The sequence below is a fragment of the Maniola hyperantus genome, chromosome 26, assembly GCF_902806685.2.
Source record: "Maniola hyperantus chromosome 26, iAphHyp1.2, whole genome shotgun sequence".
In the NCBI taxonomy this organism is placed as follows: Eukaryota; Metazoa; Arthropoda; class Insecta; order Lepidoptera; family Nymphalidae; genus Maniola; species Maniola hyperantus.
The window spans coordinates 2,922,032-2,936,526 of NC_048561.1; the positions used below are offsets into that span (position 1 = coordinate 2,922,032).

At 40.5% G+C, this 14,495-nt stretch overlaps 1 pseudogene; it reads right to left on the reverse strand.

The window, feature by feature from the left end:
- The window catches only part of LOC117994415 (uncharacterized), a 74,092-nt pseudogene extending 60,165 nt beyond the window's left edge, over positions 1-13,927 (reverse strand).
- Positions 13,928-14,495: the final 568 nt, after the last annotated feature.

Genomic DNA, 14,495 nt, shown 5'->3' on the forward strand with positions numbered 1-14,495 from the left:
CTGCATGCCAAATTTCAGCCCGATCTGTCCAGTAGTTTGAGCTGTGCGTTGATAGATCAGTCAGTCAGTCAGTCATTCAGTCAGTCAGTCAGTCACCTTTTCCTTTTATATATATAATATATAGATTAGAAGTGTAGGTAAGAAAGGTGTAAGAAAAGTACCTACCTACTTCGGACTTTGATTATATAGTTATATACTGATTGCATCATTTTTTAGGGTTCCGTACCTCGAAAGGAAAAACGGAACCCTAATAGGATCACTTTGTTGTCTGTCTGTCTGTCTGTCCGTCTGTCTGTCAAGAAACCTACACTGTACTTCCCGTTGACCTAGAATCATGAAGTTTGGCAGGTAGGTAGATCTTATAGCTGACATTTGGGGAAAATCTGAAAACCGTGAATTTAGGGTTAGATCACACAAAAAAAATTAAATTGTGGTCATGAACTAATAATTAGTATTTTCAACTTTCGAAGTGAGTGACTATATCAAGTGGGGTATCATATGAAAGGTCTTCACCTGTACATTCTAAAACAGATTTTTATTTATTTTTATGCATCATAGTTTTTGAATGATCGTGCAAAATGTCGAAATAATACGACTGTAGTACGGCACGACTGTAGTCTACAATCGTATTTTATCGACATTTTGCACGATAAATCAAAAACTACTTACTAGATCTCGTTCAAACCAATTTTCGGTGAAAGTTTGCATGGTAACCTACATCATATTATATTTTTTTAGTTTTATCATTCTCTTATTTTAGAATTTACAGGGGGGGGGGAGACATTTTACGCGGTACTCAAAGTCGCTAATCGTTTCTTAAGATTTAAAACGAGACAGATTTATGTGAGAGATTATAGCTCTGTCTCTTTTTAACTAAACTTAAGTAATGATTAAGCGACTCTGAGTACTGTCTTCATACGGCTGTAAGTTCAATTAGTACTATTACTATATTATTCTGTGGTTCAAGCAAGGTTAAAGACACTTGTAAACATAGCGTAGAGTGTAAATAGTCCGCAATGCGATTATATAACTGTTATATCATTACTGATACTGCCAATGTCAATGCCAAGGCGGGCGCCAACTATTTCTACACTTATTTATATTAGGTACTAGCGACCCGCCCCGGCTTCGCATGGGTGCAATATAGATACTAATGTGGTGTCATTGAGGTGTATTTGCCTCGGGAACTCTCAAATGAGAGGATTCTTTCCGCCCTAATTCACATTTTTTCAATTTCTCTAGGGATCTCTAACTTTTTGAGAACTAAACTACAGCTATAAACCTTCCTCTTGAATCACTCTATCTATTGGTGAAAACCGCATTCAAATCCGTTGCGTAGTTTAAAAGATCTACGCGTTCATACATACAGACAGCGGGAAGCGACTTTATTTTATACTATGTAGAGACTAGCGGATGCCCGCCTGCGGCTTCGACCGCGTGGATTTAGGTTTTTAAAAATCCCGTGGGGAACTGCGATTTTCCGGAATAAAAAGTAGCCTATGTCACTCTCCAGGTCTTTAACTATACCCATACAAAAAATCACGTCAATCCGTTGCTCCGTTGCGACGTACGCCTAATAGTATTGTGTGAAGCGTTGTCCTTGTCCCGCTCGATTTACGTATGTACGCTGTACTTGTCAATAACACCAACTGTACGCGTGTGTATTGTATGCAATATAGCTGCACGATTGCCATCTGGACCTGTCGCGTACTTTTTATTTTATTAGCCATGTTAAATGACTAATATTCCCCTCTCCTCTCCAACTAAGCGTCAAGCTTGTGCTAGGAGTAGGTACGACAATAGTGCAACGGGCGGGGTTTGAACCGTCGACCTTTCGGTTTTCAGTCCACTCCTTTACCGGTTGAGCTATTGGGGCTCATTTGAGCTGCATGCATTGAGTTACACCCCGATTGCCATCTCGACTACTAAGTATAGGCACACGAGTAGATATTATAGACCAGAGGGGAAGCTTCACACTAGCTCACGCACACCACGACGTGCCACGGACGCTCCGTGCGCCCAGTGCGGCGGCAAACCGAGCGTCCGTGACACGTCGTGGTGTGCGTGAGCTGCGCAGAGTGAGTGAACCTACAGCCAGCCGCTAGTATGAAGCTTCCCCTCTGGTCTATATATCTACTCGTGTGGTATAGGTATATAGGTACTACCACAGAAGATATAATAGTACTGAAGGTACCTAATAGTAGGACTAGAAGCCGTACCTAATAGGTACAGGTAGGTAGGTTACCGCTTTAAAATGCCGCTCATTCAACACGCGGTATCTGTCTGTCTTCGCGTTCCGTTCTATCTGATAAACAATTGCTCAAACGTATTTGAACTTCTATTCCTATCAGATCGAGATCTATTACGCACTAGCTGATCCGACCCGGCTTCGCTCGGGTGGAGTTTAGAAAATTGAGGGGAGGTTGAATTAAATTTTTCTCTCGAAGAACCATCTAAGAACCATCCTCGTACTTCAAGGAATATTATAAAAAAAGAATTAGCGAATAATTTGGTGATTCATTTTTAGGGTTCCGTACCTCAAAAGAAAAAACGGAACCCTTATAGGATCACTTTGTTGTCTGTCTGTCTGTCTGTCTGTCTGTCTATCTGTCATGAAACCTACAGGGTACTTCCCGTTGACCTAGAATCATGAAATTTGGCAGGTAGGTAGATCTTATAGCTGACATTTGGGGAAAAATCTGAAAACCGCGAATTTAGGGTTAGATCACACAAAAAAAATTAAATTGTGGTCATGAACTAATAATTAGTATTTTCAACTTTCGAATTGAGTGACTATATCAAGTGGGGTATCATATGAAAGGTCTTCACCTGTACATTCTAAAACAGATTTTTATTTATTTTTATGCATCATAGTTTTTGAATTATCGTGCAAAATGTCGAAAAAATACGACTGTAGTACGGAACCCTCATTGCGCAAACCTGACTCGCACTTGGCCGGTTTATTATATTATAGATTTGAATTATTGGCTACCTCGAACTTAAGCCGGGTCCACACTTACGCCAAAATCTTCTAAAGGACGATGGCGAGCTTCCATATAGGTTCAGATTCAGACTAGGCCCACATTCACGAATCAAACTTTTGATACTTGTTCTACTTACCAGACTAACAAAAAGGGTTAACAAAGTTAATCAAAATTAAAAAATAATAAAGTAAATACAGTTGGAAATCAAATTGGCAAACGCAGTTCCAGCGTGTAACGAAGGCCAGTGATACCACCCTTGAAATATAAAAAATCGGGATCATCATGTCAAATAGGCCATTGTCATAAGGGCGGCCTCACAATGAGGTTGTGTAAGTGTGTAAATGAAGTGTACACAAAAATAGGTCGATTACTACACCGAGCGTACTTGGTTATTCATAGAAAATCGTAAATAACTATTGAGCTGTTGAAATCTTGTATTCGTAGTGAGAAAAACTCGCGTAAAGGTATGATTCCGAACCGCGCTGCACGCAGCAGTGCTGCCGCAACAGTGCTGTCGCGGCACTACTGGTCCCCATATCTATAAGCTTATATGAGACTAGATGATGCCCGCGACTTCGTCCGCGTGGATTTAGGTCTTTAAAAATCCCGTGGGAACTCTTTAAATTTCCGGGATCAAAAATAGTCTATGTCCTTCCCCGGGATGCAAGCTATCTTTATACTAAATTTCATTAAAATCGGTTCCGGTTTTAAACGGATGGACCGTAAAAAGCTAGCAGACAGACAGACAGACAGACAGACAGACGGACAGACAGACACACTTTCGCATTTATAATATTAGTATGGATTACATTCCGAGCTAGGCAGCAATGTAGCGGAACATTGCTGCCTAGCTCGGAATGTACTCATATTTTTATAGAGATTGTATGGGGAGCAGTAGTGACGTATGGGCAGCACTGCTGCGTGCAGCGTGGTTCGGAATCATACCTTAAAACAAGAGTAAAACTAAATTAACTGATGAAAAGTGCGTGGGTAAGTAGCAACGCAAGCATGTAACGAATGTCATATTTTGGACATTCGCGGATGCGAAAGCGAATGCGAATATCTGCTACCAACATGCGAATATCTGCTACCAACATGCGAATATTCAGTTTTTGTTTAAATTTGACGCCATTTGTCTATGGCTTGGTGACCTCGGCGCAGTCCCGTTACCAAAATAAATGATAAAAGAAAAGACTGATAATGGGTTAAGTTACTTTTAAGAAATTCATGGATTTTGTTTTATTAACCAACTATCACATCATTTTTAAGGTTCCATACCTCAAAAGGAAAAACGGAACCCTTATAGGATCACTTTGTTGTATGTCTGTCTGTGTAGAAACCTACAGGGTACTTCCCGTTGACCTAGAATCATGAAATTTGGTAGGTAGGTAGATCTTATAGCTGAGATTTGGGGAAAAATCTCAAAACCGTGAATTTAGGGTTAGATCACACAAAAAAAATTAAATTGTGGTCATGAACTAATAATTAGTATTTTCAACTTTCGAAGTGAGTGACTATATCAAGTGGGGTGTCATATGAAAGGTCTTCGCCTGTACATTCTAAAACAGATTTTTATTTATTTTTAAGCATCATAGTTTTTGAATTATCGTGCAAAATGTCTAAAAAATACGACTGTATTACGGAACCCTCGTCGCGCGAGCCTGACTCGCACTTGGCCGGTTTTTTTTATATTCGCAAAACATTCGCAGTAATTTCGCGGGATACGAATGTGCAAAAATATGCGAATATCCGCGAATGCGAATGCGAATATTCGTTACATCACTTAACAATCGTTAATCTTTTTTTTGATAAAAATTGAAAAAATCTTAATTTAATGATAAAAAGCGGCCAAGTACAAGTCAAGCTTGCGCACCGAGGGTTCCATACTGCAGTCGTATTTTTTTTGAGATTTTGCACGATAAACAACACGACTCAATCTACTCGTGTGACTCAGTAGTTTAGGTGCTACGGTGAAACACATAGATGCAAACATACATTTATTATATACGTACGCGATAGGTTGAAATGGCAATCGGGGTAGGAAGGCCCCGCACACCCGCACAGCCCTCACGCTAACCCAGTGCGGGCGAGCGCTTGTGACGTGCGGGGCGTCCCCGCGCCTCATACCCCGATTGCCATCTCAACCTGTCGCGGACTAGATTTCTCTACGTTTAAAAGGTATGATATAAAGCTGTGATAGCCTAGTGGTTAGGACATCCGCCTTCTAATCGGAGGCTTAGGGGTTCGATTCTGGGCACGCACCTCTAACTTTTCGGAGTTATGTGCGTTTTAATTAATTAAATATCACTTGCTTTAACGGTGAAGGAAAACATCGTGAGGAAACCTGCATGCCCGAGAGTTCTCCATAATGTTCTCAAAGGTGTGTGAAGTCCACCAATCCACACATGGCCAGCGTGGTAGACTATGGCCAAAACCCTTCTCACGCTGAGAGGAGACCCGTGCTCTGTAGTGAGCCGGCGATGGGTTGATCATGATGATGAAAAGGTAGATATTTAAAAGATAAAAGAACGCTTACCCATCAGCACCAACAAAAGTTTCCTTCGCGGTAACTCCGTTGAAATGTATACGGTTCTCAATTTCACCATCCACTAGAACGTCAGTCATCACAAAATTCACCATTTCCTTATTCAAATGCCGCCTTAAATACCTAATCTCGCTTAAAATCCGTTTATTGTCCACTACAGTACCATTTGACTTAGTATTAGGCTGAGGTCCATGCCTGTGCCTCAATTTGAAACTGTTTAGTCTATGGGTAGAGTTTGACATTTCGATGTCAATGTCAACGTCACTGTCACTGTCACAGTTTATTGAGCCAAGAAGCAGCAGCAGTAGAACAGGAGTGCGCAACATTTTTTTCCACGTTAAAACAGGTGGTAGCTTTTTCTTCGCTTTTGGTGAATTTAACTCCATTTTGAAATCTGAAACAAATAGATGCATCAATTGTTTTTTCATCCTCATTCTAATTTCAGTGAATTTCAGTACAATAAAAGTGGTAGACTTCGACAAACCTTGAGAACATAACTGACAACTCTCAGGCATGCAGGTTTCCTCACAATGTTTTCCTTTACCGTTTATACATATAAGTGGCTTTAATTGCCTAAAACGCACAATTAACTCTCAAAATTAGAGGTGTTAGTAATCCCACATTTTCTAAATCTTTACATCTTTCAGTTATACCTCGATCTATCATCATCATCATCAACAACCGATAGACGTCCAATACTGGACGTCTCTTGTAGGGACCTCCATACGCCACGACACTTATCTGTTGTCATCCGTCCACCTAGTGGGGGGGTTTTCCAATGCTGCGTCTTCCGGTGTGCGGTCGCCATTCCAGCACCTTGGGACCCCAACGTCTATCGCGATCGGCTGTACGAACTATGTGCCCTGCCCATTGCCACTTCAGCTTCGCAACCCGTTGAGCTATGTCGGTTACTCTAGTTCTCCTACGGATCTCCTCAGTTCTGATTTGATCACGTAGAGAAAGTCCAAGCATAGCTCTCTCCATCCTTGATCTATCGTCTATTTATAATTAACCTAATTAACATAAACCAAACAATCAATTAACTGTTTGTTTATTTTTGACTTTACTCAAGTTACTCTGTGATTAGATAATGAGATTGATTGAGGCTATTCTTTTTATCATGACAATATCGCAAGGGAAAATCTTCAAGGTCGCGTCACCGACATGCTAATATTCATAGTAGGCATATCTATTAGTATCAGTACCCATATTATAAATGCGAAAGTGTGTTTGTTTGTTAGTTTGTCTTTCAATCACGTTGCAACGGAGCAACGGGTAGACGTGATTTTTTGCAAGGGTATAGTTAAATACTTGGAGAGTGACATAGGCTACTTTTTATCCCGGAAAAGCAAAGAGTTCCCACGGGATTTTTAAAAATCTAAATCCACGCGTACGAAGTCGCGGGCACCAGTAAAATACAAATCATCGAATATCTGAGACGGAATCGGCTCTACAGTTTTCGACCTCAGCTTGTTGCGAGGGATGAAATAAAAACAAAAAAATTGTTTATGGCGCCAATATTCTTTCTAGCCTACTAAGATCTATCCTATTACATACAAGTATTTACCACACAAGCTTTATATCACATTTCGCTATAGTCTTCATATATTTTAGGGTTCCGTACATCGGAATGGGAAACGGAACCTTCATAGTTTTACTCGTGTCTGCCTGTCCATCTGTCACAGCCAATTTCCTCCTTAAAAAACTTTAATTAAAAAGCCCTTTACACATTCTCGATATAAAATGGGCGTATGGACTTGTAGCCTTGGAGAAAGAATGTAAATATGCTCATAATAAATCGTGGCTTGCATACACTGACCTCTATTAATAAATACAAGTACGCTGGAGCTGCGATTGCCGACTTGGTCAAGTAGATCGATTCCGGAGCGAAGCGAGACATATTATTCGATTAATGATTACCTTGTAGAGAAGTTAAAGATTTATTTTATCTTTTGACATTTGTAATACTATTATTTAAATTTGTATTTTTTTGTGACTAAGTATTTAATGTACTAATTTTATCAAAACTATGTACACGTCGTTAGGTATATCATAACATACTGCATGCTAATAGGCAGAATTTGGCTGTACCTTTTTGTTTTTGTAACATCTTCACTGTTTACCCATATTCGCAATAAAGAAATTTGAATTGAATTGAATTGTATTCAGATATTTGTCTACTTAAGTGAAATTGCACTTATCCGTCTGTCAGAGTCTTCTGAATTACTGAAAATAATTACTTCAAATTTAAACATTATTATGTATACTAGCTGATGTCCGCGATTTTGTCCGCGAGGAATTATGTTTTTTGAAAATCCTGTAGGATGGGAACTCTTTGAATTTCCGGGATAAAAAGCCTATGTCACTCTCCAAGACTTTATCTATACCCATGCAAAAAATCACGTCAATCCGTTGCACCGTTGCGACGTGATTGAAGGACAAACCAACAAACAAACACACTTTCGCATTTATAATAAGGGTACTGATTATATTAGGATTAGGATTGTGGCGCTTCTAATCGCCACAAAAATAACTATTATTTTGTATGCCAGTACGGCACACCTCTTCCAGCGTACTTGTATAACATTATGTCCATATCAATTTTCAGTGCTTGCATATGAGTTGGCAGAATGCAAGATGACGTGTCACCTCGATGGAAGTTACGTTCGATGACGTCACATCGCGTGATTCGTGTGTATAAAGTCCCGCAAATTGCTAATACGCGTGGCCGCCTTTTTAGGGACGTCAGCACTAGACTGAAGTTTCGAATTGATATTAGTATATTTTTTCGGCTGACGTCAAAATGACGTCATTTCAATGTTAATGAGACGGATGGTTCCAGCGCAAATTTGTTGTTCAACAAAAAACAAATTCACGATACTTATTCGATTTTTTCCTTTACTTGTGCTGTAAGACCTATTATACCTGCGAAACATGATTCTAGGTCAACAGGAAGTACCTACCGCATAGGTTTTGATTCCCTTGACGGGTCTTGAAAGACACGACAGACAGACAGACAGACGACGATGTCATCCGTATAATACTAAAAAATGTAATCGTATAATAAACCAGGACGCTGGCAAAAACGAAGACAGGTGATAGAATTGATGATTGCTGATAATATGATACCATAAAAAACTCCAAAAAAATTAAAAAAAATTATATATTTTGTAAAAGTTCACGAATCACGATAAAACGGCTCGAGGTCAACGAACGTTACATAAGTAGGCCACTCGAAGTCAATGCCGCGTCGTAGGCGGGGCATTGACCCGATCTTTGCACACTATACATTGCGGGTTTGAAAAATACTAAATCACTAAAATTACAAAATGAGGCAAATGGTCATTGGTATTGGATTGTGTTTAGGTATAGTATAACAATAACGCTAAGTTTTTGCTAGCGTTCTGGTTACACCCTACGGAGAACGTATACCTAGAGAATGTGCTGCACCCAGACAAGTCGACAAGATTTAAGGGTGTTAAAGAATCTATGCTTGGAGTTTCGAGAAAGAGGTCAACCGCCGAATCCAACTCGGTTGGGCTTTTCAGGAAGCTTCGAGATGTCTTCTTGTCCAAAATTCCTCAGTGCTTGAAGACCAAAGTCTTCGTAAAGTGCGTGTTGCCAGTGATGTCATATGGATCCGAGACATGGTCGCCAACTATGGGCCTCATAAGAAAGCTCAGAGTCACTCAGCGGGCGATGGAGAGAGCTATGTACGGAGTTTCTCTACGTGATCAAATCAGAAATGAGGAGATCGGTAGGAGAACTAGAGTAACCGACATAGCTCAACGGGTTGCGAAGCTGAAGTGGCAATGGGCAGGGCACATAGTTCGTAAAACCGATAGACGTTGAGGTCCCAAGGTGCTGGAATGGCGACCTCGCACCGGAAGACGCACCGTTGGGAGACCCTCCACTAGGTGGACGGACGACATCAGACGAGTTGCAGGGAGCCGCTGGATGGCGGCGGCGCAAGACCGTGGCGTGTAGAAGTCCCTACAAGAGACCTATGTCCAGCAGTGGACGTCTATCGGTTGATGATGATGATTATGAAGAACCTATGTAAATACCTATATTTGTTATGGAAATAAAATATAAATATATAAGGATTCAGAAGAAGCAGTGATAGCCTCGTGGTTAGGACGTCCGCCTTCTAATCGGAGGTCGGGGGTTCGATCCCGGGCACGCACCTCTAACTTTTCGGAATTATGTGCGTTTTAATTAATTAAATATCACATGCTTTAACGGTGAAGGAAAACATCGTGAGGAAACCTGCATGCCTGAGAGTTCTCCATAATGTTCTCAAAGGTGTGTGAAGTCTACCAATCCGCACATGCGTGGTAGAGTATGGCCAAAACCCTTCTCACTCTGAGAGGAGACCCGTGCTCTGTAGTGAGCCGGTGATGGGTTGATCATGATGATGATGATATAAGGATTCTTTTCCTCTAGAGATAGGTACATGAAACATTTACGTACGCACAATCATTTTACGCAGAAACCATGCGTTTTCCTTAACACACGCCGCCGGAGTAAGCAAATAGGCGTTTAGAATATTTAGATTCATAGAAAATTGTGAATCATTATTAAATCGGTTAGGTGCCTATATTATCCAGAATCCAGAATTAAAATTAATCGGGCACGTGCCAAAAAGCGGCTGCAGCAGCCGAGTCAGCTCAAGAGCTTAAGCGCCGTAAATACTCAGTCATTAGTAAGGACTATGTATTTGCGGCGCTTGCGTTTGAGACTCTGGGCCCATGGTCATCGGACACGAAAGCTTTTATAAACGTCGTGTCCCAAAAGCTGATCCACGCGTCTGGTGACCCAAGAGCTGGTGCTTATTTCGCTCAACGGTTGAGCCTTGCCGTTCAGCGAGGTAATAGCGCCAGTGTTTTGGGCACAATGCCCATAAATGACCATTTGGACGGCGTATATTTTTTGTAAATATAAATTTTTTAGTGATAAGTTTTATGTATATACTATATATAGTTTTTTTTGTTGTTTTAATGTATGTTTGCAAAATAATTTTTTTAACATGAATTAAAATAACTGTTTAAAATTTCTGGGCACCCTGCCTCGTTGCGGTGGTTTAGATGATATTTTCGATCTGTAATTTTTACGTTCAATAGCTCCTTTAATTTTATTTCACATTTTTTTTTAGCTAGCCTTATCTAATTACTATATAAATCGTGACAGCGTGGAATGGTGCCAAGAATACTGGCTGCATTTCCGCGCTGGACAGCCAGGCTGATCCGTTGCGCAAAAAATGAGCCAGCCCTTCTGTCACCAGATGAGGCTATTAATCGCGGTGAAATGTCTCGTAAATTTTTTTTAGCACTAAGACTCCATGGCCCCAGGGTCTCCACGGCAAACGGCACAAAAATGTAACTCTCTATGTGAGAGGCATACTTGCGCCGCTTGCCGTTTTCAGCTGTTTCTGCTGCGGCTCCCGGTCTTGACGCTGTCTTCCTGATATGACACGGGGCCAATGTGTCAGCGCAAGTTGCGTCCCACATTAGCGCCCGTCCCCGTTCCCAGGGAACCAGCGTCAATCCATCAGATATCTTGCCATCATCCCGACTAATCCCTGCCGGCTCAATGAGCGCAGGAATATTTATGGTGGCACGTTCAATTGTTTAAGGAATTCATAGGAAACTCCTTATTCGTCCCCGACTTTTTCGGCGGGACTTCTTTCCACGCACTTGCAAACTGTGGAACCAACTCCCATCGGCGGTGTTCCCACTAGATTACAACATGGGGTTATTCAAGGGGCGGACAAAAAAAATCCTGAAAGGCCGGCAACGCATCGGCAGTTCCTCTGGTGCTGCAAATGTTCATGGGCGGCGGTATAATCACTTAACATCAGGTGACCCGCCCGCTAATTTGCTCGCTGTCTCTATTTTTTTTCCTGTTGCGTGCCGATTAGCTACTCTACGATCTAGCCTAATTTAAATCTCTATTTAAAAAAAATCTACCGTTCAGTTGAACCGAAAATGAACGGGAATTGAATCCATGTAGGTACTTTAGTCAAGAGGTATGACAACACCACATGCGCTCAAGTGTCAATATTTCATATTAATAATTAATAACATACCTACATAATTATTATAATAATTATCGGCCATTCGATTTTATACCTACACTGACTTTTCCCGCGATTTCGCGTGAGGGAAAAAACACCACTACCCATATTACAAATGCGAAAGTGTGTTTATTTGTTGGTTTGTCCTTCAATCACGACGCAACGGAGCAACGTATCGACGTGATTTTTTGCATGGGTATAGTTTATGACCTGGAGAGTGACATAGGCTATTTTTATCCCGGAAAATTAAAAAGTTCCCGCGGGATTTAAAAAAATCTAAATCCACGCGTACCTACAAAGTGGCGGGCATCAGTCAGTTTATAATAAAAAATTGGTAGACCTATGTTTTCCTTTCAAATAGCTGTGATAGCCTTGTGGTTAGAACGTCTGCCTTCTAATCAGAGGTCGGGAGTTCGATCCCGGGCACGCACTTCTAACTTTTCGGAGTTATGTGCGTTTTAAGTTATTAAATATCACTCGCTTTAACGGTGAAGGAAAACATCGTGAGGAAACCTAAGAGGTTTTTTTTTGCAAGAATATTAGGCATATATTAAGTATATAATAGGTATATAGGTACGACAATAGTGCAACGGGTGGGGTCTGAACCGGCGACCTATTAGTTTTCAGTCCGCTCCTTAACCGTTGAGCTATCGAGGCTCTGAATTGAAATTCTCCATGTTCTAAAATATGTGTGTTTAGGCCACAGTCTGCCACGCTGGCCAAGTGCGGATTGGCTTTGAGAATATTACGGGAGAACTCTTAGCAGGTTTCCCACGCTGTTTTCCTTCACCGTTAAAGCAAGTGATATTTAATTGATAAAATCGGACATAACTTCAATCAAACCCCCAATTTCCCATATTTTCTAATTTTTATAGCAGAACAAGTAGGTAGGTAGGTATGCCTCTCTTATCGAGTTACATTTTTGTTCAGTTTGCCGTGGAGACCCTGGGCACTGGGGCCATGGAGTCTTAGTGCTAAAAAAAATTTACGAGACATTTCACCGCGATTAAAATCTGGTCTGGTCTGAATCTGGTTGATCTGGTGACAGAAGGGCTGGCTCATTTTTTGCGCAACGGATCAGCCTGGCTGTCCAGCGCGGAAATGCAGCCAGTATTCTTGGCAACATTCCACGCGGGCATGATTTGTATAGTAGGTAATTAGATAAGGCGCTTTTTTATTGTAATATTTTCATTAAAAAATAGTGTTTTAACCGACTCCAAAAAAGGAGGAGGTTCTCAATTCGTCGGAATCTTTTTTTTTATATAGTAAAAAGCAAATGTCCTACCTATGTCATTTCTCGTTCAAAGTTTTGCATTGTACCTAAATTGTAATATGGGCCTTTGAAAGTAGTTTCGATAGCTGCAAAGTGTCGCTACTAGATGGCATTAACAGTCGCTTCAGTACTGAGTGAACATACCAACATCAGCAAGCAAACCTTAGCGGTCAAGCGTTCCCAGGAGACGTGGGTTCGAATCCTGCCGGTCCGCAATTATTGATATGTACATATTAAAAATTAATTAGAAACTAGCTGCCCCGGCGAACTTCGTACCGCCTAACAGTCGATACTTTTTCAGGCAATTATTTAAATTTTTCTCTCCGTAAGAACCATCCTCGTACTTCAAGGAATAATATAAAAAAAGAATTAGCGAAATCGGTTCAGCTGTTCTCGAGATTTGCGATCAGCAACACATTCAGCGATTCATTTTTATATATAGAGATTAGAGATTTCCCCAATTTCCCGAATAGGTCCCAGAACGCGCCGTGGTCTGAGAAGAAGCCCACAACAAACTCACCCGGGTAATGAATAATAGGTAGGTACATAATGTAATTTAAACTTACAATCACTCAATTTATTTATATAGGTAGGTACATTAAGTAAAAGTGCTTAAATAATAACAGGTAAAGGCAATAACACCTATTATGCCCTTAAAATTAAAACGAACAACATTGGAAACCCGAAAATTCACTTCCTTAACTTTTCCCTCACGAAATTATCCAATTAAGACTTCAAAAAAATACAAAAATACGCTCAATTTAATAGGTCACTAAAGCCAGGGTTATTAAAAAAAAGGTTCACCCACCTGTTCGTCCGTTGATACGGTCCAATCTACTGAACTTTTACACCGACATTTCACTTAAAATCATTTTCAATTCAAACTATATATCCATTATAAGTACAAAATAAATAAACTTCCTAAAGAATTTCAATGTTTCTTATTAAATAAAACTCGATTAAATCGTCAATATGTGTGATAAAAGTTTTCGTGCGTAATTTTGGCGCGGTCTTACGTCGAAGAGTTACACGTCCACTCTCGATGGGCGTTTAGCCAACACTACTAAAATAAAAGTACTGAACTGTAGTAAAGTTAAAGCCAGGGCTGCCAGGTAAAATATTCAGCAATCGCAGTAAAAAAAGCCGTATGCCCAGGGGAAAAACGAAAAAAGTCGTATAGGTATATACTACTAAATCTTCCTTATAATGTTGTATTTAAAACAGGCGTTAGTTTTGCGGAAGTCCATGATATTATACAAGGAACCAAAAGCTTAATCACTACCCATTACATTCACTACCCATTATTATCACTGTGTAACATAGGCTAGGTAGGCCTACTTACCTACTTTTTATCCCGGAAAATCAATGAGTTCCCACGGGATTTTTTAAAAACCTCCACGTCCTCCATGGCGCAGTGGCAAGCACTGTGGTCTTATTAGTGAGTTATGCTCCTGAAAAAAGTATATTACACAATTGAAGATTATCTACATGATAAAAGAGCGTGGATTTGACCTGCAGCTCGTTCCAGCAACGCACAAGACTGCAAATACTATTTTATACATGGCATAATCTTGTACCTATATCAAATATTTGAAAAGAGCAACCGCCGAGTTTCTT